Source organism: Pseudophryne corroboree, chromosome 8 (assembly GCF_028390025.1).
Source record: "Pseudophryne corroboree isolate aPseCor3 chromosome 8, aPseCor3.hap2, whole genome shotgun sequence".
Lineage (NCBI taxonomy): Eukaryota > Metazoa > Chordata > Amphibia > Anura > Myobatrachidae > Pseudophryne > Pseudophryne corroboree.
In genome coordinates this window covers 389,748,269-389,771,204 of record NC_086451.1, presented here as the reverse complement: position 1 = coordinate 389,771,204, position 22,936 = coordinate 389,748,269, and the positions used below count along the sequence as shown (strand labels likewise).

The 22,936-nt window shown below is 46.7% G+C and overlaps 1 long non-coding RNA gene across 1 annotated transcript in view; it reads left to right on the top strand.

Moving 5' to 3' along the window:
* Positions 1-22,936, top strand: part of LOC134947846 (uncharacterized) — a 64,832-nt gene that overhangs the window by 17,424 nt on the left and 24,472 nt on the right. The window contains exons 2-4 of the long non-coding RNA XR_010182813.1: positions 2,068-2,113; positions 4,587-4,791; positions 10,012-10,080. This is a non-coding gene — a long non-coding RNA (uncharacterized LOC134947846). The remainder of the gene's footprint in view (positions 1-2,067; positions 2,114-4,586; positions 4,792-10,011; positions 10,081-22,936) is intronic.

Sequence of the window (22,936 nt, the reverse complement as noted above, 5' to 3'; positions counted from 1 at the left end):
GACCCGTACCCCTCCAACCGGCACGGGACACCAGTACTCCCCCATCCCCTCAGCGCCACTGCCCCTATATCTTGTTCCTTACCTCAGGCTTCATCAGAAATAATCACTGAGCGAGTTATATATACAAACATTGTATTTTAATTTGCAGTAAACACACCAGCAATATTCACTCAGCAATTAGTTTGCATCCAGTGGAGGATTTACCACAAGGCAGCCAAAGCGGCCTCTTAGGGCCCTATTGGTCCCAGGGGTCCCGCCAACAAAGGCTGTATAAATGGCACTTCCGGCGGACAACGAGCTTCACCGAAATTGTCCGGGAGCTGGGTTGGCTGAATGTTCCCGGCAGTCTGCCAGTAATTAGACAGCTGTTGGGTGCTGGCTCCAGCGCATTTTTGTGTCTCCAGTCCTGCAGTATTGGGCATGTGACCAGTCATGAAACACGTGTGTATGATGTCAGATGCTTAGAGAGAGGAGCCGGGATGTGCACAGAAAACAACATGGGGTCTTCCAGTGTACTTTATTACAGTATTTGTAAAATTTTATATAACATCCACCTACTTCAACTTAAAATCAGGCAGGAGTGGGGGATTGTAGGACGTCCTTCATCCCCCATTGGCAGGTCCCCCATCCCTTATAATATCAATTATTGCACCCCTCAGAGAGTGACTGTATTAATTATATACTGTATCAGTGCCTTTAGTGTGACTCCATTATATGAGGTCTGACAATGAAGTTTGCAAATTCGCCACCATGCAGTGGCGGATTTACAACTAGGCAAGTAAAGCAGCTGCAAGTGCCCGGCGGGTCCCAGGGGGCTCGCCGACAGATCATGGAGTCGGGAGGACATTCAGATTTGCGCCACAAATGTCTGAATGCTGGGCTGGCTAAATACTCCCGGCGGGCTGTCAGTGACTAGATAGAGGCCAGGTGCCCGTTACCTGGACCTGCCTGTGCGCCGTGCCTACAGTGTGATTTTAAGGGTAGCATGGATGATGTAATGGTTAGCATTACTGCCTCATAGCACTGAAGTCATGGGTTCAATTCCCACCATGGCCCTAACTGTGTGGAGTTTGTATATTCTCCCCGTACTTGCATGGGTTTCTCCCACAATCCAAAAATATAGTGATAGGTTAATTGGCTCCCAACAAAATTAACCCTAGCATTAATGTGAGTGTGTGGACATGTGGTAGAGAGCTCCACTGGGGAAGGGACCGATGTGAATGGCCAAATGTTCTCTGCAATGCGCTGCGGAATATGTGTGTTGTTAGGGCGTGTCTGCTACAATTGGTGGTGGGGTACACTGAGGATTGTTTGAGGAAGGGGGGCCCCAAATCGGTGTCTTGCTTAGGGCCCCAGGAGGTCCACTTCTGTTTGAATCAGTATACAGCAAGTTATACAATGAAAATAGTGTCTGATTACTTACGCTGCGCAATGGCCCTTATTCCGAGTTGATCGCTAGCCAATTTCGGTCGCAGCGATTAGGTGAAAAAGCGGCATTTCTGCGCATGCGTACGGGCCGCAGTACGCACGCGCGAAGTACTTTCACACAAAACTATGCAGTTTTACACAAGGGCGAGCAACGCTTTTCTGTCGCACAGTTGATCGGTGAGTGATTGACAGGAAGTGGGTGTTTCTGGGTGGTAACTGACCGTTTTCCGGGAGTGCGCTAAAAAAACGCAGGCATGTCAGGTAAAAACGCAGGCGCGCCTGGGGAAACGGGGGAGTGGCTGGCCGAACGCAGGGCGTGTTTGTGATGTCAAAGCAGGAACTAAACTGTCTGCAGTGATCGCAAGGTAGGAGTAGGTCTGGAGCTGCTCAGAAACTGCATGAAAATTTTTACGAGCAGTTCTGCTAACCTTTCGTTTGCACTTCTGCTATGCTAAGATACACTCCCAGAGGGCGGCGGCCTAGCGTTTGCACTGCTGCTAAAAGCAGCTAGCGAGCGATCAACTCGGAATGGGGGCCAATGTCATTTAATAACCATAGCTGTGCTGTGACTGTACATGATATGTTCCCATGTCGTGACACTGATTTTAATATATCAATTGACTTGTTATCATGATGCAGGACACAGAATCACTGCTGACGTGATGTACTAATCTCCTAGTGGCTGGTATGTACCATTAAAAAAAAAAATCAATTTGTGACATAACAGGGAGTGGAGAACTGGTGCCATCTCCGCAGAATGAACTCTCCAGATGAGACAAGTGTTCCCCACCCATTCCTCAATGAGCTGCTCTCCGGTGACGCCAAATCTGAGCTCATTTTTCTGTCAGTGAGTTTACACTTCCTGCCTTTATTCCCCAGCTCCCTCAGTGACACGGAAAGAGCCTGCTCCAGAAATCGAGGAATACTAACCCACATGGGTAGAAAGGTCACATTTTTTAGGCTCGACTTCCTCTTCATTGGGGTCCCCCACCCTTTCCTTCCTATGCACAAAGTCACATCAGCAGTTTGTTGCGGCCCAGCCCGTCATTATAAATACATGTGCACAATGCTGTAAAATGCAACATTCCTTTGCGTATAAATGATTACACTTCACTTATCATTTGTATAGTCCTTATTGGGAAATCTCTGTAAGACAAACAAAGCTTCCTTCCTGAATTTGGTCAGTGGAATTTATGTAGCGCACTTGATATGCACCACAGAATGTCTTGGCTTTGCACCAATGCACCTAGGTGGTCCTTCAATTGTACTACATAAAGGTGTGCCTCTACTGTCTGCTGTCAGTAGATGCCGGTTCCGTCAGAAAAAGCACCTAGGTTTGTTGGGATGCTGAAACATCCCAAGAGGTGCACGGGGCAAAACTCAAATTTCTGTCTACTGCTTCAGTACCATGGATTTCACCCATAGTGTGGGAATAGAACATGTGGTGAACGTAGCAAGCCAACAACCCTGCTGCAGTGTGGCGAGTGTAGAGAGCCCGCAAGGGGACTGTTTGCGCTCGCCCCGCTGCTTGCATACTCACGGCCGGGATGCCGCTGTCAGACATGGAATGGGCATTTCTTCATAGGAACTGTATGGTTGTGCAGTTATGTAGGGACTCACTGTACAGTTGTATAGGGGGGGGGGGGGGGGGGAGTGGTCACCATACCGCTAGTCGGGATCCCAGATGTCACAATGCCGATGCCGGAATCCTGACTAGTGGGGAAATACCGCCGCTAGAATCCAGACGCCACAGAATCCAGACGTCCACGACACCCATAGAGGGAGAATGATTCCTGCGTCGAGCGCAGAGAGCCACCATGTCAGCAGCGTGGAGAGCACGGCGTGCTCGTAAGGAGCTTGCTAGCACTCACCCCGCTGCCAACAACCCGGTGGCCGGGAACCCGCTGTCGGTATACTTATCCCATATAGTGAGAGTGTAGTTGTGTAGGGAGCATACAGTTGTATAGGGAGAGTGCAATTATGTAGGGAGTGTACAGTTATATGGGGAGAGTGCAGTTGTGTAGGGAGCATACAGTTGTATGAGGAGAGTGGGGTTGTGTAGGGAGTGTACAGTTGTATGAGTAGTGTGCAGTTATGTAGGGACTGCACAGTTGTATGGGGAGAGTGCAGTTGTGTAAGGAGCGTACAGTTGTATGGGGACAGTGCAGTTGTGTGGGGAGGGTATTATTGTATACGGAGAGTGCAGTTGTGTAAGGAGCGCAGTTGTTTGGGGACAGTGCAGTTGTGTAGGGAGCGTATACTTGATAAGGAGAGTGCAGTTGTGTAAGGAGCGTACAGTTGTATGGGGACAGTGCAGTTGGGTAGGGAGCGTATACTTGTATAAGGAGAGTGCAGTTGTGTAAGGAGCGTACAGTTGTATGGGGACAGTGCAGTTGTGTACGGAGCATATACTTGTATAGGGAGAGTGCAGTTGTGTAAGGAGTGCACATTTGTATAAGGAGAGTGCAGTTGTGTAAGGAGTGAACAGTTGTATGGGGAGATTGCAATTATGTAGGGAATGTACAATTGTATAGGTAGAGTACAGTTGTGTAGCGAGCATACAGTTGTATGAGGAGAGTGCAGTTGTGCAGGGAGCGTACAGTTGTGTAGGAAGCATGCAGTGGTATAGGGAAAGTGCAGTTGTGTAGGGAGTGTACAATTGTATGGGGAGAGTTTAGTTGTGTAGGGAGCATGCAGTTGTATGGGGAGAGTGCAGTTGTGCAGGGAGCGTGTAATTGTGTAGGGAGCATGCAAGTGTGTAGAGAGCATGCAGTGGTATAGGGAAAGTGCAGTTGTGTAGGGAGTGTACAATTGTATTGGGAGAGTTTAGTTGTGTAGGGAGCATGCAGTTGTATGGGGAGAGTGCAGTTGTGCAGGGAGCGTGTAGTTGTGTAGGGAGCATGCAGTTGTGTAGAGAGCATGCAGTTGTATAGGGAAAGTGCAGTTGTGAAGGGAGTGTACAATTGTATGGGGAGAGTTTAGCTGTGTAGGGAGCGTGCAGTTGCATGGGGAGCGTGCAGTTGCTGTATGTATGCGCAAGGCATATGAATACATCTGTTCTAAAAGAAATGCATTATATGGTGCCCTTTGCATTAGTTAAATTGTTATTATTCCGCTTTCCAGTGACAAATGTAATCCAATTATTCTATATTTTTTAGCAAATGGAACACAACCATCCTTATAATCCACAGAAGAGGGAAAGGCGGCATGAACCATTTCTTCAAAAATATAAACAGTATACAATATGGATTCTATGTATTTTTTTTTTTCTTTAAACGTACATAGCATTTTGTTTGTATATGCCCCAGCAGGTACACCAAGACTCTCTCAATACAATCTGCAAAGCCCACTAAAGCGGAAAAAGTAAGTGTCAATCATATTTTATTTCAGAAACAATTTATAGGGATCACATAAACAACGGAATACAGTAAGCGAGAAGATATTCCTGCCCTGGAAAGCTGACAGTCAGTGTTACACAAATGTAGAATATGAATGTGTCTGATACAGGGATCATTATATGGCAGCTTGTCACTGACCAAGGTGCAGCCTCCTCTATGTAGTACTAACTAAATGCCAGTCCCTCTCCAGATGAATCGGATGCCTTTAAACCAACATTAGGTGACTCTGAATGGGGATATCTGACACAACCCCAAACGTGACAGCTGCGCTGGCTTTTCTCCTAAAGCATTTCTCATTCTCTGCATGTACTCCATACTGTAATCATATATGAAACATTTAACAGTGACATCTCCCCACCTATAGGAGTTTTAATATCCAGCATCCTCAGCAGGGTAGATCTCCTGTACGCTGGATTGAATCACACTCCCTGGACTATATGTGACCATTTAACCAGCAGTTCAGACTCACATGCAAAGGAGAGACACAGAATTCAGCAGCCAGGTGTAAGGGTGTACTCACTGAGAGGTACAGGAATTATCATGACCATATTCTGTCCAGCCAACTGGATGATAAGTCAATGACCGACCCACATCCCCACTAGAGGACTTGGATAAGTGTCCGTGCTATACGGAACTGCCACATACACCTAATCTATGAGAATAAAGGTACTACGCTGGAACCTAAGACTGACATCCATCCATACACTTACCATATGAAGACGACGGAGACCAGGAAACCCCAAATATCTGCTTGAAACAGTCACACATTTTACACACAGTCTTTTCTCTCCTATGTCGGACAGTTCCCCAGCTCCTGTATATCCCACCGCAGACTCGCCACCGGGCACGGCGTAAGCCTGGGCACATACAGAGAATGGCATCTAACCCCTGCAGATTAACACAGCGGCCCTGTCAGCATTTCAGAAAAGCTGCTCACAAACATCCACCATTGTCCAGCACGGGCTGGGTTTAACAAAGCAAAGGCAAAATCTCTTGTTTAAAGCTTTTGGGGAGAGGGAGAAGGGACAGGCATCTGGGCAAAACTGCAGAGCTAGACTATCTATTGCGCATCACTTGACAAACAGAGGACAGGTCAGTGAGGGGTGTTAGTAGATAGGTCTATACCAGTGTGTACACACTTTGCAGTTACGTCTAGTTTCTATCTCCAATCTCTGCAGAGTGGGGTGTGTGCATAACAATAAGGCACTGAGGTATAATAAAACCACAAAACAACCAACCAACCAACCAACCAACCAACCAACCAACCAACCAACCAACCAACCAACCACACCTACTTTACAAACAATAAAAAAAGGTGATCACAATTATTAGAATATAACCATGCTAGTTCCCAGCCCATCAAAATGATGGAACAGAGTAACAGTAATGTCAGCGCCAACGGCCTACGCGCACATGAACGGAAGAAGCAACACTTGAATTGTTCCTTCGGGTGCCATCTAGTGGCTGTTGGTGCACAAAACACTTGAATTCCTCCCATAGAGGCGAGGCGCAGCATTAGTCTTTTATTTTATATGATGGCTAAAGATAGTTATGTTATTGGGCAGCCTGCAAAGCTATGGCTCCGCTGATAACTGCCAGGTAGTTCTGGTTTCAACTAATAAAATTCAATTAAACGATTAATTCCAAAATGTTACATGATGTGTACTACATTACAGTAGTAGCTGTATGTTAAGCAAGAGGGTCATATATGCATGTTAAGCAGAGGTATACAAGCTGTGGTCTAGCATCTATTGTTACGCAACAAGCTGCATAATGCCAAACCAACAACCACTGGGGGGCAGGGCTTGCTCAGACTTGTAGTGCCACAGCTGGTGAAACACAGGTAAACCATGGGGTATATTTACTAAAATTCGTATTTATGTCGATTTGGTGGGAGATCAATCACGATTGGCATCGAATGTGTGAATTTGCAACTTTTTGATTTTTTTACGCCTCATTTACTAAGCTGTCGTATTTTGATTATTTTCATTTTTCGATGTCGATGTCATTCGTGTTTTTCAAAGGTAGAATGCGGCTGATTTTGTGTTTTTGCGGCCGTGTTGTGGGTTTTTGTGGGTCATTTGAATGTTACGGCAGTGTTTCTCCGTTCCCGGCCGCAATTTTTTTCTAACTTTCGTTTTTGTCACTCGTCCGTGATTGGTTTGTTTCCTGATGGAGGAGTGTCTGTGCTCATTACTATAAAACCGCCCCAAACCGACCGAACCTCGTGGGTTTAGCTAGTGGAGAGGTTAGAGGAAGTGGTGTTTGGTGTTGGTGAGTAGTTTGGAGTATTTGGTGGATTGGAGGTGGTTTTTTTCGATTGCTGAGTGCTGTACTGTGTGTGTAAGTAGTCTTGTCATACTTGTTGTGTAGTTATTTAAAAGTCTGTTTACTTTTTTGTCTTTGTTAAAAAAAAATTTCAGTCTATTGTCATTGTTTGTGAGTGTGTGTGTGTGTGTTTGGTGTGTGGTGTGTAGTGGTAGTGGAGGAGTGTGTTTTGTGTTTTTTTTATCAGTGTTTTTTGTTGTTTGTCCTGAATATGTCCAGTCAGAGGTGAGTGAGGTGGCGGAGGTGAGTGAGGTGGCGGAGGTGAGTGAGGTGGAGAGTGAGAGGGAGGAGGTGAGTGAGAGGGAGGAGGTGAGTGAGAGGGAGGAGGTGAGTGAGAGGGAGGAGGTGAGTGAGGTGGAGGAGGTTAGTGAGGTGGAGGAGGAGGGGGAGGTTGGTGCCGCAGACTCGAGTGAGAGTGACAGTGATGGTGCTGTGGCTCCGCAGCCACGCACCACTACTAAGACGGGCCACAATGTCAAATTCAGCTATGCAGAGAATGTTGCATTGGTGCGTGAGCTGATGAGGCATCATCGTCAGCTGTTTGGGCCTGATGCTGCCAAGGTCCTTCACGCAGGAAGAGTGTTCTGTGGGGGAAGGTAGTAGCGGCAGTTAATAGTGAGGGTGTGGTGAGGAGGACCGAGGACACGTGTCGTAAGCGTTTCTACGACATCAAGCGCCGTGTCAAGGCTAAGATGGCGAAAGAGGCTAAGTCAGCCAGACAAACAGGGGGTGGCCATCCCTTCAGAGCGTCATATCGGGATTGGGAGGAGCCTGTGCGGTCCCTTATTCCGCCAGAAGTGGTTGGTGCGACTTATGTCCGGGATTCGGATCGTCCAAGGCAGGATGGTGAGTTTGTGGTACAATATTTATATTATTTTAACATGTGCTTTGTCCTTAGTTGTCTGAAATGTATTGTAGGTAACTAGGTGATTCATCGCGCCCTACGGGCGCTCTTCACACCGTCGTAAGGCGCTACGCCCCTGTCGGCTGAGGGATGGTGGAGGGGGCAGGAGGTGTTGGTCTTGTTGGAGTTGTGGGTGTGTGTGGCAGGGGGATTGGGGAGGGTATGTCCGAGGCTGCCATAGGTGGTGGAGTTCCACATGGGGTGTGTGGGTGGATGGTGAAGGGTATGGGGGGCTTTGTAGTGTTAATGGGAGGGGTGGAGAGTAGGGTAGGGGGAGGTTGATGGTTTTGTTGAGGTTTCGTGTGAGCTGCAGGGGTGGTGTATTAGCATAAGCTGTGTGCCAAGGTGGGGAAGGGGGGGGGCACCCCCCCCCCACACCTTCCATCTCTTACAGTGCGTACAATCCAAACGTGCTTATTTCCCATGCAACCCCATGCCACCCCAACCACCTTACCAACAACCAACGCACCTCATATGTCCATAGACCATTCACCCACAACACCATACCTTACACACACCTCCCACACATACACCCCACAACACTACCCCTACACATTAACACAACCTTCCACATTCACATACCTTTCCCCCATCCCTACACACAGCATGTGCACCTCCAACAGACATTACACCTCCAATACCCATCACCCCCCCTCAAACAAAATAATTCATACCATTCCATAGTATATACCTTACTACTCCCTCCACTCTACAACCACACGCTTTCACACCCAAAACACACACAATGTACATATTACATTCTACAAAACAGCAACACACTCTATAATCCTAAACAACACTAATACTGTGTGTGGCGCCGTCGGCGCGGCAGCACTGTAAGAGATGGAAGGGGGGGGGGGCGGACTGGCTAGCGGCTGTGTGTGGCTCCGTTGTCGCGGCAGCACTGTAAGAGATGGAAGGGCGGGCTAGCGGCGGACTGGCTAGCGGCTGTGTGTGGCGCCGTCGGCGCGGCAGCACTGTAAGAGATGGAAGGGGGGGCGGGCGGGCTAGCGGCGGACTGGCTAGCGGCTGTGTGTGGCGCCGTCGGCGCGACAGCACTGTAAGAGATGGAAGGGGGGGGGGGGCAGAGGGTAAGGTGGTTGCAGTAGGTGGTGGTGGGTGTTTGCAGGGGAGGGGTGTGTGGGTCTCCTTGCTTACCTGGCAGTGTGGTGTGTCTGTAGTGGTCCGTTCTGCTGTGCTGAGACTGGGACAGGGCAGGGTCTGTGACTCCACCCAGGTGTGCTGACACTGGCAGGGCAGGCTCTGTGACTCCACCCAGCATTAGAAATGCAGACACAGAGTCACAGGGCTAATATATAGGAGATTGTGTTTGTAAGTTGTTTAATTTTTCAAATGTGTTGGTGATGTAGTTTTGTGCATAAATAGTTATGTTATTTCCCTTTGTATTGTGAAGTTAGCAGTTGTCCTGTTCCTTTTGCTGCATCTAATTTTTTTTTTTTTTTTTTTATTTTTGGGTGTGCCTTTAAATGAAGTGTGACTCATGTGTTTTCATGAATGTTTAATCCATTTTTTTTAATGTATTTATGGTTAATGTATGTTGTTGTGGATAGGCCTTTGTGTGCAAGATGTGATTATTGACGCAGAATATATATATATATATATTTTTTAAAATAATATATTTGGTTGTTGTGAGTTATTTTTGTCACAAAGATTTTTTTTTCTAACAGACTAATATTCTTGTTGTGTTAAACATCCATGGTTGGTTTTGTAGTTGTATAATATTGTTAATTCTGCACCTTAGGGTATGGATTGGTTGTTGTAATTGGTTCATGATTAAAGTATACACACCCAATGAAGTCAGCCAGAAAAGCGTAAGCAAAGTTTAGTTTAATTTTCATAATGTTCTTCATATGTCCACATCAAAATAAGGTTTTTGAGTAAATATCTATTCACAATATAATGATCATAAGGTCTAAATTCATATTTCAACAGTACGAAAGAGAGCCAGCACAGCCAGGACACAAACCACACTGGCAAGAGATGCGGATGCTGGCGATGCAGGTAATATTTTTGTGGGTACACATATTCTAAAAACACACAGGGGTCTATTCATGACGCAGTGAAAAGCATGGAGAAGTGAGTCTGTGGAGAAGTTGCCCACGGCAACCAATCAGCTGCTTCGTACAATTTCATAGTATGCAAATTATAAATGTAACAGCAATGCTGATTGGTTGCCATGGGCAACTTCTCCACTGGCTCACTTCTTCACACTTTTCACTGCTTCATGAATACACCACATAGAAAGACAGAATTATTAGGATTTTAGTACCTACCGGTAAATCCTTTTCTCTTAGTCCGTAGAGGATGCTGGGGACTCCATAAGGACCATGGGGTATAGACGGATCCGCAGGAGCTTGGGCACACTATAAAGACTTAAACTGGGTGTGAACTGGCTCCTCCCTCTATGCCCCTCCTCCAGACCTCAGTTAGATAACTGTGCCCAGGAGAGATGGACATTTCGAGGAAAGAATTTATAAACACGGTGAGTGTCATGCCAGCTCACACCACGAACATATCGCAGAACGTGGCATTCAATAGAAAACCAGCCTGCGGCATGAAAAATACACAGCCGCATGCTGAGAGAATATGTAACACAACCTGTGTGCCAACACAACCAATAACAAGACACCTCATGCCATGGCATGAACAACGTCAGCAACAGTCTGACAGAGAAGAAACACCACTAAAGTGTAACCAAAAGCAATAACTGCAGACACAGTACTTACTGGGACGGGCGCCCAGCATCCTCTATGGCAGTGATTTTCAACCTTTGTAAACTTGTGGCACACTAAACAACATTTGAAAATTGCCAAGGCACACCATCAGTTTTCTTAATCAATATAATATAAATATATAACAAATATAAACAGTAATAAAACAGTTGGACCCCGCAGAAATAAAATAAATAGCTTCACCCCCACTATAAAAAAAAATACATTGGCTCCCGTAGAAATAAAACATAGTAATTCCACACACTGTCCCCACATATTAATGGCACACACTGTCCCCACATATAAAAAGCACACACTGTCCCCACACAGTAATTCTACACACTGTCCCCACATAGATAATAATTCCACACACTGTCCCCACATATTAATGGCACACACTGTCCCCACATATTAATGGCACACACTGTCCCCACATATTAATGGCACACACTGTCCCCACATATTAATGGCACACACTGTCCCCACATATTAATGGCACACACTGTCCCCACATAGTAATGGCACACACTGTCCCCACATATTAATGGCACACACTGTCCCCACATAGTAATGGCACACACTGTCCCCACATAGTAATGGCACACACTGTCCCCACATATTAATGGCACACACTGTCCCCACATAGTAATTCCACACACTGTCCCCACATAGTAATTCCGCACACTGTCCCCACATAGTAATTCCGCACACTGTCCCCACATAGTAATTCCGCACACTGTCCCCACATAGTAATTCCGCACACTGTCCCCACATAGTAATTCCACACACTGTCCCCACACAGTAATTCCGCACACTGTCCCCACATAGTAATTCCTCACACTGTCCCCACATAGTAATTCCGCACACTGTCCCCACATGGTAATTCCACCCCCCCCAGGTAAAAAAAAAACCCACTGGCTCCAACCTCAGTATACAGCTCAGTCCTTAGCATTGGGGCAGTGAGAAGCAGCACAGAGCGTTCCCTCCCTGCATCGCGTCGGAGCAGAGCATACCATGGAGAAGCGCTGGACGGGCGGGGGACGGCGATACCACGTGGAACGGGTGACCTATGAGTCATGCGGCGGTGCATCACTGCAATAGGTCACGGCCGGCCCACGGAGGTTCTCTGCGCTGCCCAAGCCTGATATCAGTTACTGCTGCAGGTATTAGTGGTGTGGCAGGCATCTCTGGCGGGCGGGTAGCGGCGGCACACCTGAGGACTGCCTGCGGCACACTAGTGTGCCGCGGCACAGCAGTTGAAAAACCCTGCTCTATGGACTAAGAGAAAAGGATTTACCAGTAGGTACTAAAATCCTATTTTCTCATACGTCCTAGAGGATGCTGGGGACTCCGTAAGGACCATGGGGATTATACCAAAGCTCCAAAACGGGCGGGAGAGTGCGGACGACTCTGCAGCACCGATTGAGCAAACATGAGGTCCTCATCAGCCAGGGTATCAAACTTGTAGAATTTTGCCAAAATGTTTGAACCCGACTAAGTATCCACTCGGCAAACTTGAACCGCCGAGACTCCTCGGGTATCCGCCCAAGATGAGCCCATCTTCCCAGTAGAACGGGCCTCCACCGACTTTGGTAACGGCAATCCAGCCGTAGAACGAACATGCCAAATATGCTCACAGATCCAGCGTGTAACAGACTGCATAACACAGTCACCCAAACCCTGCTGGGAACAAACCAGACAAACAGAGCCTCTGTTTCTCCAAACTGATCCAAATTGGCGACCTAAATATTCAAATCCCTGGCTACATCGAGAGAATTCAAATCAGCTAATGCCTAAGCAACCACCGGCATCAAAATAGGCCGATTTCTGCTAAAGCCAGAAACCACCCTTGGCAGAACTACTAACCGAGTTCTCAATTCCTCTCTATCCACCTGAAAGATCAAACAAGGATCTTGTGAGACAAAACCACCACTTCCGACACCCGCCTTGCGGATGTCAAAGCCAAGGGCAATTTTTGTAAAGACATTATTAGGCCACACTGCACAGAAATGGAGCCCAACTTTAGGCTTGCATCCACACCAGTTTGTAAAATATGGATAAGAACGACCTAGCTGAAAGCCTTCCATAGGAGCCTTCCTGGATATACATCAAAACGCATAGTTCCACCAACTACGGTGGTAAAGCTTAGCCGTTACTTCTTTCTTAGCCTGAAGAATTGAGGGAATGACGTCACCGGGAACACCCTTTCGGCTTAGGATATGTCATTCAACCGCCACAACGTCGGACGCAGCCGCGGTAAGTCTTGAAACACGCCCTTATCTTCTTGTAACAGATCCTCACTTAGATGAAGAGGGCAGGAATCTTCCATGAGTAAGTAATGAAAAAATAAGATTTTACTCACTGGTAAATCTATTTCTCGTAGTCCGTAGTGGATGCTGGGAACTCCGAAAGGACCATGGGGAATAGCGGCTCCGCAGGAGACTGGGCACAACTAAAGAAAGCTTTTAGGTCACCTGGTGTGCACTGGCTCCTCCCACTATGACTCTCCTCCAAGCCTCAGTTAGGACACTGTGCCCGGACGAGCTGACATAATAAGGAAGGATTTTGAATCCCGTGTAAGACTCTTAACAGCCACACCAATCACACCGTATAACTCGTGATACCATACCCAGTTTAACAGTATGAAAACAACTGAGCCTCTCAACAGATGGCTCAACAATAACCCTTTAGTTAACAACAACTATGTACAAGTATTGCAGACAATCCGCACTTGGGACGGGCGCCCAGCATCCACTACGGACTACGAGAAATAGATTTACCGGTGAGTAAAATCTTATTTTCTCTGACGTCCTAGTGGATGCTGGGAACTCCGAAAGGACCATGGGGATTATACCAAAGCTCCCAAACGGGCGGGAGAGTGCGGATGACTCTGCAGCACCGAATGAGAGAACTCAAGGTCCTCCTCAGCCAGGATATCAAATTTGTAGAATTTTGCAAACGTGTTTGCCCCTGACCAAGTAGCAGCTCGGCAAAGTTGTAAAGCCGAGACCCCTCGGGCAGCCGCCCAAGATGAGCCCACCTTCCTTGTGGAATGGGCTTTTACTGATTTAGGATGCGGCAGTCCAGCCGCAGAATGCGCCAGCTGAATTGTGCTACAAATCCACAAGCAATAGTCTGCTTAGAAGCAGGAGCACCCAGCTTGTTGGGTGCATACAGGATAAATAGCGAGTCAGTTTTCCTGACTCTAGCCGTCCTGGAAACATAAATTTTCAAGGCCCTGACTACGTCCAGCAACTTGGAATCCTCCAAGTCCCTAGTATCCGCAGGCACCACAATAGGTTGGTTCAAGTGAAAAGCTGATACCACCTTAGGGAGAAACTGGGGACGAGTCCTCAATTCCGCCCTATCCATATGGAAAATCAGATAAGGGCTTTTACATGACAAAGCCGCCAATTCTGACACACGCCTGGCTGAAGCCAAGGCCAATAACATGACCACTTTCCACGTGAGATATTTTAGATCCACGGTTTTAAGTGGTTCAAACCAATGTGATTTTAAGAAACTCAACACCACGTTGAGATCCCAAGGTGCCACTGGAGGCACAAACGGGGGCTGAATATGCAGCACTCCTTTCACAAACGTCTGAACTTCAGGTAGTGAAGCTAGTTCTTTCTGGAAGAAAATCGACAGAGCCGAGATCTGTACCTTAATGGAGCCTAATTGCAGGCCCATAGTCACTCCTGCTTGTAGGAAATGCAGAAATCGACCTAGTTGAAATTCCTCTGTTGGGGCCTTCTTGGCCTCACACCAAGCAACATATTTCCGCCATATGCGGTGATAATGCTTTACAGTTACATCTTTCCTGGCTTTAATCAGCATAGGAATGATTTCCTCCGGAATGCCCTTTTCCTTCAGGATCCGGCGTTCAACCGCCATGCCGTCAAACGCAGCCGCGGTAAGTCTTGAAACAGACAGGGCCCCTGCTGCAGCAGGTCCTGTCTGAGCGGCAGAGGCCATGGGTCCTCTGAGATCATCTCTTGAAGTTCCGGGTACCACGCTCGTCTTGGCCAATCCGGAACCACGAGTATTGTTCTTACTCCTCGTTTTCTTATTATTCTCAGTACCCTTGGTATGAGAGGCAGAGGAGGGAACACATAAACTGACTGGTACACCCACGGTGTCACTAGAGCGTCCACAGCTATCGCCTGAGGGTCCCTTGACCTGGCGCAATATCTCTCTAGTTTTTTGTTTAGGCGGGACGCCATCATGTCCACCTGTGGTCGTTCCCATCGATTTACAATCAGCGTGAAGACTTCTGGATGAAGTCCCCACTCTCCCGGGTGGAGGTCGTGCCTGCTGAGAAAGTCTGCTTCCCAGTTGTCCACTCCCGGAATGAACACTGCTGACAGTGCTAGTACGTGATTTTCCGCCCATCGGAGAATCCTTGTGGCTTCTGCCATTGCCATCCTGCTTCTTGTGCCGCCCTGTCGATTTACATGGGCGACTGCCGTGATGTTGTCTGACTGGATCAGTACCGGCTGGTGTAGAAGCAGAGATTTTGCCTGACTTAGGGCATTGTAAATGGCCCTTAGTTCCAGAATATTTATGTGTAGGGAAGTTTCCTGACTCGACCATAGTCCTTGGAAGTTTCTTCCCTGTGTGACTGCCCCCCAGCCTCGAAGGCTGGCATCCGTGGTCACCAGGACCCAGTCCTGTATGCCGAATCTGCGGCCCTCTAGAAGATGAGCACTCTGCAGCCACCACAGCAGAGACACCCTGGTTCTTGGAGACAGGGTTATTAGGCGATGCATCTGAAGATGCGATCCGGACCATTGGTCCAACAGGTCCCACTGAAAGATTCTGGCATGGAACCTGCCGAAAGGAATTGCTTCGTAAGAAGCCACCATCTTTCCCAGGACCCGCGTGCAGTGATGCACCGATACCTGTTTCGGTTTCAGGAGGTCTCTGACTAGAGATGACAGCTCCTTGGCTTTCTCCTCCGGGAGAAACTTTTTTCTGGACTGTATCCAGAATCATACCCAGGAACAGTAGACGTGTCGTCGGAACCAGCTGTGATTTTGGAATATTCAGAATCCAACCGTGCTGGTGTAGCACCTCCTGAGATAGTGCTACTCCCACCAACAACTGCTCCTTGGACCTCGCCTTTATTAGGAGATCGTCCAAGCACGGGATAATTAAAACTCCCTTTCTTCGAAGGAGTATCATCATTTCCGCTATAACCTTGGTAAACACCCTCGGTGCCGTGGAGAGTCCAAACGGCAGCGTCTGGAATTGGTAATGGCAATCCTGTACCACAAATCTGAGGTACTCCTGGTGAGGATAGTAAATGGGGACATGCAGGTAAGCATCCTTGATGTCCAGGGATACCATGTAATCCCCCTCGTCCAGGCTTGCAATAACCGCCCTGAGCGATTCCATCTTGAACTTGAATTTTTTTATGTATGTGTTCAAGGATTTCAAATTTAAAATGGGTCTCACCGAACCGTCCGGTTTCGGTACCACAAACAGTGTGGAATAGTAACCCCGTCCTTGTTGAAGTAGGGGCACCTTGACTATCACCTGCTGGGAATACAGCTTGTGAATTGCCTCTAGCACAGCCTCCCTGCCTGAGGGAGTTGTCGGCAAGGCAGATTTTAGGAACCGGTGGGGTGGAGACGCCTCGAATTCCAGTTTGTACCCTTGAGATACTATTTGCAGGATCCAGGGATCCACCTGTGAGCGAGCCCACTGATCGCTGAAATTTTTGAGGCGGCCCCCCACCGTACCTGGCTCCGCCTGTGGAGCCCCACCGTCATGCGGCGGACTTGGAAGAAGCGGGGGAGGACTTTTGCTCCTTGGAACCTGCTGTTTGTTGCAGCCTTTTTCCCCTACCTCTGCCTCTGGACAGAAAGGACCCGCCTTTTCCACGCCTGTTTTTCTGAGTCCGAAAGGACTGTACCTGATAAAACGGCACCTTTTTAGGCTGTGAGGGAACATGGGGTAAAAATGCTGACTTCCCAGCAGTTGCTGTGGAAACTAGGTCCGAGAGACCATCCCCGAATAACTCCTCACCCTTATAAGGCAAAACTTCCATGTGCCTTTTTGAATCTGCATCCCCTGTCCACTGGCGAGTCCATAAGCCTCTCCTAGCAGAAATGGACAATGCACTTATTTTAGATGCCAGCCGGCAGATCTCCCTCTGTGCATCTCTCATGTATAAGACTGAGTCTTTTATATGCTCTATGGTTAGCAGAATAGTGTCCCTGTCTAGGGTGTCAATATTTTCTGACAGGGAATCTGACCACGCAGCGGCAGCACTGCACATCCATGCTGACGCAATAGCTGGTCTAAGTATAATGCCTGAGTGTGTATATACAGACTTCAGGATCGCCTCCTGCTTTCTATCAGCAGGTTCCTTGAGGGCGGCCGTATCCGGAGACGGTAGTGCCACCTTTTTAGACAAACGTGTGAGCGCTTTATCCACCCTACGGGGTGTCTCCCAACGTGACCTATCCTCTGGCGGGAAAGGGAACGCCATTAGTAACTTCTTAGAGATTACCAATCTTTTATCAGGGAAAGCCCACGCTTCTTCACACACTTCATTTAATTCTTCTGATGGGGGAAAAACTACGGGTAGTTTTTTCTCCCCAAACATAATACCATTTTTAGTGGTACCTGGGTTTATATCAGAAATTTGTAACACCTCTTTCATTGCTTCAATCATGCAACGAATGGCCTTAGTGGACATTAGACTAGACTCATCGTCGTCGACACTGGTGTCAGTATCCGTGTCGACATCTGCGTCTGCCATCTGAGGTAGCGGGCGTTTTAGAGCCCCCGATGGTCTTTGAGACGCCTGGACAGGCACGAGCTGAGAAGCCGGCTGTCCCACATTTGGCATGTCGTCAAATTTTTTGTGTAAGGAATCGACACGTGCACGCAATTCCTTCCATAAGTCCATCCACTCAGGTGTCTGCCCCGCAGGGGGTGACATCCCTTCTATAGGCATCTGCTCCGCCTCCACATCATTATCCTCATCAAACATGTCGACACAGCCGTACCGACACACCGCACACACACAGGGAATGCTCTAACAGAGGACAGGACCCACCAAAGCCCTTTGGGGAGACAGAGTGAGAGTATGCCAGCACACACCAGAGCGCTATATAATGCAGGGACTAACTGAATTATGTCCCCTATAGCTGCTGTTATATATACTGCGCCTAAATTTAGTGCCCCCCCTCTCTTTTTTACCCTTTTCTGTAGTGTAGACTGCAGGGGAGAGCCAGGGAGCTTCCTTCCAGCGGAGCTGTGAGGGAGAAATGGCGCCAGTGTGCTGAAGGAGATAGCTCCGCCCCTTTTTCGCGGACTATTCTCCCGCTTTTTTATGGATTCTGGCAGGGGTAATTATCACATATATAGCCTCTAGGGCTATATATTGTGGTATTTTTGCCAGCCAAGGTGTTTTTATTGCTGCTCAGGGCGCCCCCCCCCTAGCGCCCTGCACCCTCAGTGACCGGAGTGTGAAGTGTGTATGAGGAGCAATGGCGCACAGCTGCAGTGCTGTGCGCTACCTTGGTGAAGACTGATGTCTTCTGCCGCCGATTTTCCGGACCTCTTCTTGCTTCTGGCTCTGTAAGGGGGACGGCGGCGCGGCTCCGGGACCGAACACCAAGGCCAGTTCCATGCGGTCGATCCCTCTGGAGCTAATGGTGTCCAGTAGCCTAAGAAGCCCAAGCTAGCTGCAAGCAGGTAGGTTCGCTTCTTCTCCCCTTAGTCCCTCGCTGCAGTGAGCCTGTTGCCAGCAGGTCTCACTGTAAAATAAAAAACCTAATTATATACTTTCTTTCTAGAAGCTCAGGAGAGCCCCTAGTGTGCATCCAACCTCGGCCGGGCACAAAATCTAACTGAGGCTTGGAGGAGAGTCATAGTGGGAAGAGCCAGTGCACACCAGGTGACCTAAAAGCTTTCTTTAGTTGTGCCCAGTCTCCTGCGGAGCCGCTATTCCCCATGGTCCTTTCGGAGTTCCCAGCATCCACTAGGACGTCAGAGAAACTGGATAGCAAACCCTCCTTGTCTAAACCGGATCCAAGAGGATCGCCGGAACCTTTTTTCATCTCACATTGATCACCTTCAGAAAAAATGAAAGCGGAGAGGCCACATAGACCGACTAAAAGCACCCACGGTGTCTCAAGGGTGTCCACAGTTATAGCTTGAGCGTCCCTTGACCTGGAACAATATCCCTGAGGCCTCTCGTTGAGGCGAGACGCCAGCATATCCAATTGCGACATTCCTCAAAGACTTGTCACGTCTGTGAAAACTTCTCAATGATGACTGAATTTCTGCCGGATGGAGATCGCATCAGCAGAAGAAATCAATTTCTCTGTCGTTCACCTCCGGAACGAAGACTGCTAATATAGCGTTTACCAGACTTTTCACTCAACGGCAAAACTGTGCATCATCTGCGATTGCCGCTTTGCTCCTTGTTCTGCCATAGTGGTTTACTTACGCCACTGCTGACAAGTCGTCTAGCAGAACTAACACGGGCAGAACCTGAAGAATACGTTTGTCAAAACTAACTCTTAATTCAAGAAAGCTTATAGCAGACAAGCTTTCCAACCTGACCTTATCCCCTGGAAACACGTCCCTTGCAAGTTCTGCTCCCCCGTCCCGGAGATCTGTATGCACGGACACCAGGATCTACACCCGGAACCCGAACCTTCATCCCTCTAGAAGGAGAGAACCGAGCAGACACCTCAGGAGCGATGTCCTGGCCATTAGGATTATATTCAGGTGCATGCGCAGGTGAGACCCAGACCACATTTCCAACTGGTCTCTTGAAAGCCACTCTGGCATTAGACCCGCTCACCAAAAAAGGCCTCTCAGGCTGTACCAAAACGGTTTAGTAACGGAACACATTCATGAAGTGTCACAGTAAAGCCGATCCAACTCTGGATCTTCAGACCTCTTTCCACATGGAAAAACACCGAACCTCAACCGGTCATTATCTACTCTGAAACCCACCTCCGACCTCTGTGTCGTTGGAAACAACAGCCAATCCCTGTGTCGAAGAACAGTCAGAGAGAAACAACGATATGCACCTTTATACAGGGACAACCGGACAATGTCCTGATCTTGACGCACCATTGTATGGCGTTGCGTACTCTCTTCCCTTCCAGAGTGGAACGGCAAGAATTATTAGAAAAACAGCCAGGGGAAACAACCGTAACTCAGAATGTTCCCCATTGGATTCTATAAAAAACCCACAGGTCCTAGTCTATTCCTGGACCAACTGAAAAATAGTAAACGAGTGCCCACCAGAGTGGGGACCAGCCCTATAGACTCAGCGACAAGTGGAGGAAACAGAAAACGACATCCACTACTGCGAACCTAACAAGGCTGCAGAACTCTTACCTTTTCACCTTCCACTGTCTGCACAGAAAAGGAAAAAAAAGAACGGTATCGAACCGGTCAAAATGACTGCATCCCACAAAAGAATGCATCACCAACCGTTGTGAAGGAGACTAACTCACAAAGTTATACTTACCAGCGGTATCCGCCGAGATTGACTGAACAGAGGCCACACCAAACAGCTGTATACCTCCCTCCAGCATCTCCCGGAGACATCCTCAGCATTTTTCCAGTCACACCTCCTGCTGTCACGTGGCAGCCTGCTGTAATGTTATAAGGTAGAATCAACATAGGCAAGCCTACCCACTCTGGGTAGGGTAATTCTATCGGATGCCTACCCGAATACAACACTCCCTCAAGTGCATACAGTGCCAATAAGTTCAAAGTACAGAAATAAAATTTCACTTAGCTGCCTGTGTATGATCCTTGCGACCGGGCTCTGCGTCGACCAGGAGTTGACTGTCATAATTTTTCTCCGCGTTGTGAAGAGAATAATATTCGGACTCCTTGAGAGGATCGAAAACCAACTCGTCACGGCCAATCTAGAGCTTAATCAACAGAGCGACCAGCACATGATAAGAATACCATTATTTCAGCATTCATGGATATACATCATGTAATACACAATAAAACACATATATCCTAACCATGCATATGTAAACCTATATCTACATGTAAAAAGAAGAAAGGAAATTGGCGCCCAAAGGTTATTTTAACCTATAAATACAGGGAACCCAGTGGGTTTCACAATTAACATTGATTTTAAAACGTAAACATGAACTGTTCTTTCATAAAAAAAATTTATTAAAATGTACAGAAGCAATGAAGCAAGTCCATCATATTACACAGACAAAATGATGTAATTTCTCTTTGAATACTCCATCTTTGAAGTTGATAGAGGAATATCGGCAACTTAGTGCAATATCTTTAATCTTCCTCATATGCTATTCAGAGATAACATCAAATATAACAACCCAACGCGTTTCGTCTAGTAACTAGACTTCATCAGGGGTATGTCTAAAAATTATAAGACAGCCAATCAGTATTTATACACTACAGTAAAATCATATAATATCAATAGTATGGTACAAAGAACAGTCAATAAACAATAGGATGTGCGAGACATGGTGAAACAGAGCGAAGAGACAATAATTGGGCTATTGACAACAAAATGAGAACTCAGTTAGGTGGTAATCATAAAACTCATATAAAATCTATTATCATTGGGTATTTTACATACCTTTTGGTATTAACATTTATCAAAATGTGATCAATCAGAGTGGACACTCAGGATTTTTCAAAGAATAACTTCAAAACATCAAAAAGGAGACTGCCGAAGCTTCAAGCCAGTCTAATTAGAAGGTAATTGATTCAAATTACTATCAAAAAAATTGATTTATCAACCATTGTATGGTTCATAAAGTAGAAGCATCACATACCTCATATAATCGATTGATCAGAATTCAGCTATTTCCTGTTTCTAACTTTCAAAAGGAAGGTGAAAACAGCAAGATCCTGCCAAAAATGGACCTAACAAATCAATTGATTTTAATTAGTGTATATCTAATCCAATCAAAACCGAGAGGGAAAAAAGAAAGAAAGAGGAGGGAGGGAAAGCTTGAATATCCACCCCCTCACCATTATCCTCTATTAGGAAAACACACATGCGTCTAATACATGGATCACAATATAATGGTCAGTGTAAGCTGACTCTTATACACGGAGTCTCCTGATAGAAATACTCTTTGAATGACCCTAATGATAGCAAGAAACTGCGTTAATCAAGCTCTACAAAAATATAGATATTTAAATATTTATAAGGTTATTACAGATGAAATTCTTAAAGCATCATGACATACCTCATGTGTCAAACACAAACGTGAAATACAGATACGGGTAAGCTGTCCATACAGATTCACACAGGAAAACACCTAAGGGTCAATTAGATAATAACCAATGATTTTAGAGACTGAGAGGTTAAAACATTAAAGGATCTGTCAGATGACTTCCCCTATAAAAGTTTGAATTTAGCTCCCATGGTCCATTGCAAGGACACTGGAGTACCACTGGCTGTCTGTTTGGAAAGTAAGGATTTTCTTTATACCTTTTAGAAGAGGGCTTCATTTAATCTATGATATGTATATTTTTTTGGTCAGACTGATAGGCACTTAATCCTTTAATGTTTTAACCTCTCAGTCTCTAATTCAGACTTTTTATAGTGCCAAGTGTTATGTACAAAAAAAGTGACATTTAAGGGTGATTTCAGAACACACATTGTGCCTCATTTATGAGTTCTAATCAGTATATATTGGATTCACTATAAGCCTGTTAGCATGTGAGCAACAAATGATATCACAATTTTTAAACTATCACAGAGGACAGGTGATACAGTTTGTAGTTCAGTACTGCTACCATACTTAAAATCATTGGTTATTATCTAATTGACCCTTAGGTTTTTTCCTGTGTGAATCTGTATGGACAGCTTACCCGTATCTGTATTTCACGTTTGTGTTTGACACATGAGGTATGTCATGATGCTTTAAGAATTTCATCTGTAATAACCTTATAAATATTTAAATATCTATATTTTTGTAGAGCTTGATTAACGCAGTTTCTTGCTATCATTAGGGTCATTCATAGTGTATTTCTATCAGGAGACTCCGTGTATAAGAGTCAGCTTACACTGACCATTATATTGTGATCCATGTATTAGACGCATGTGTGTTTTCCTAATAGAGGATAATGGTGAGGGGGTGGATATTCAAGCTTTCCCT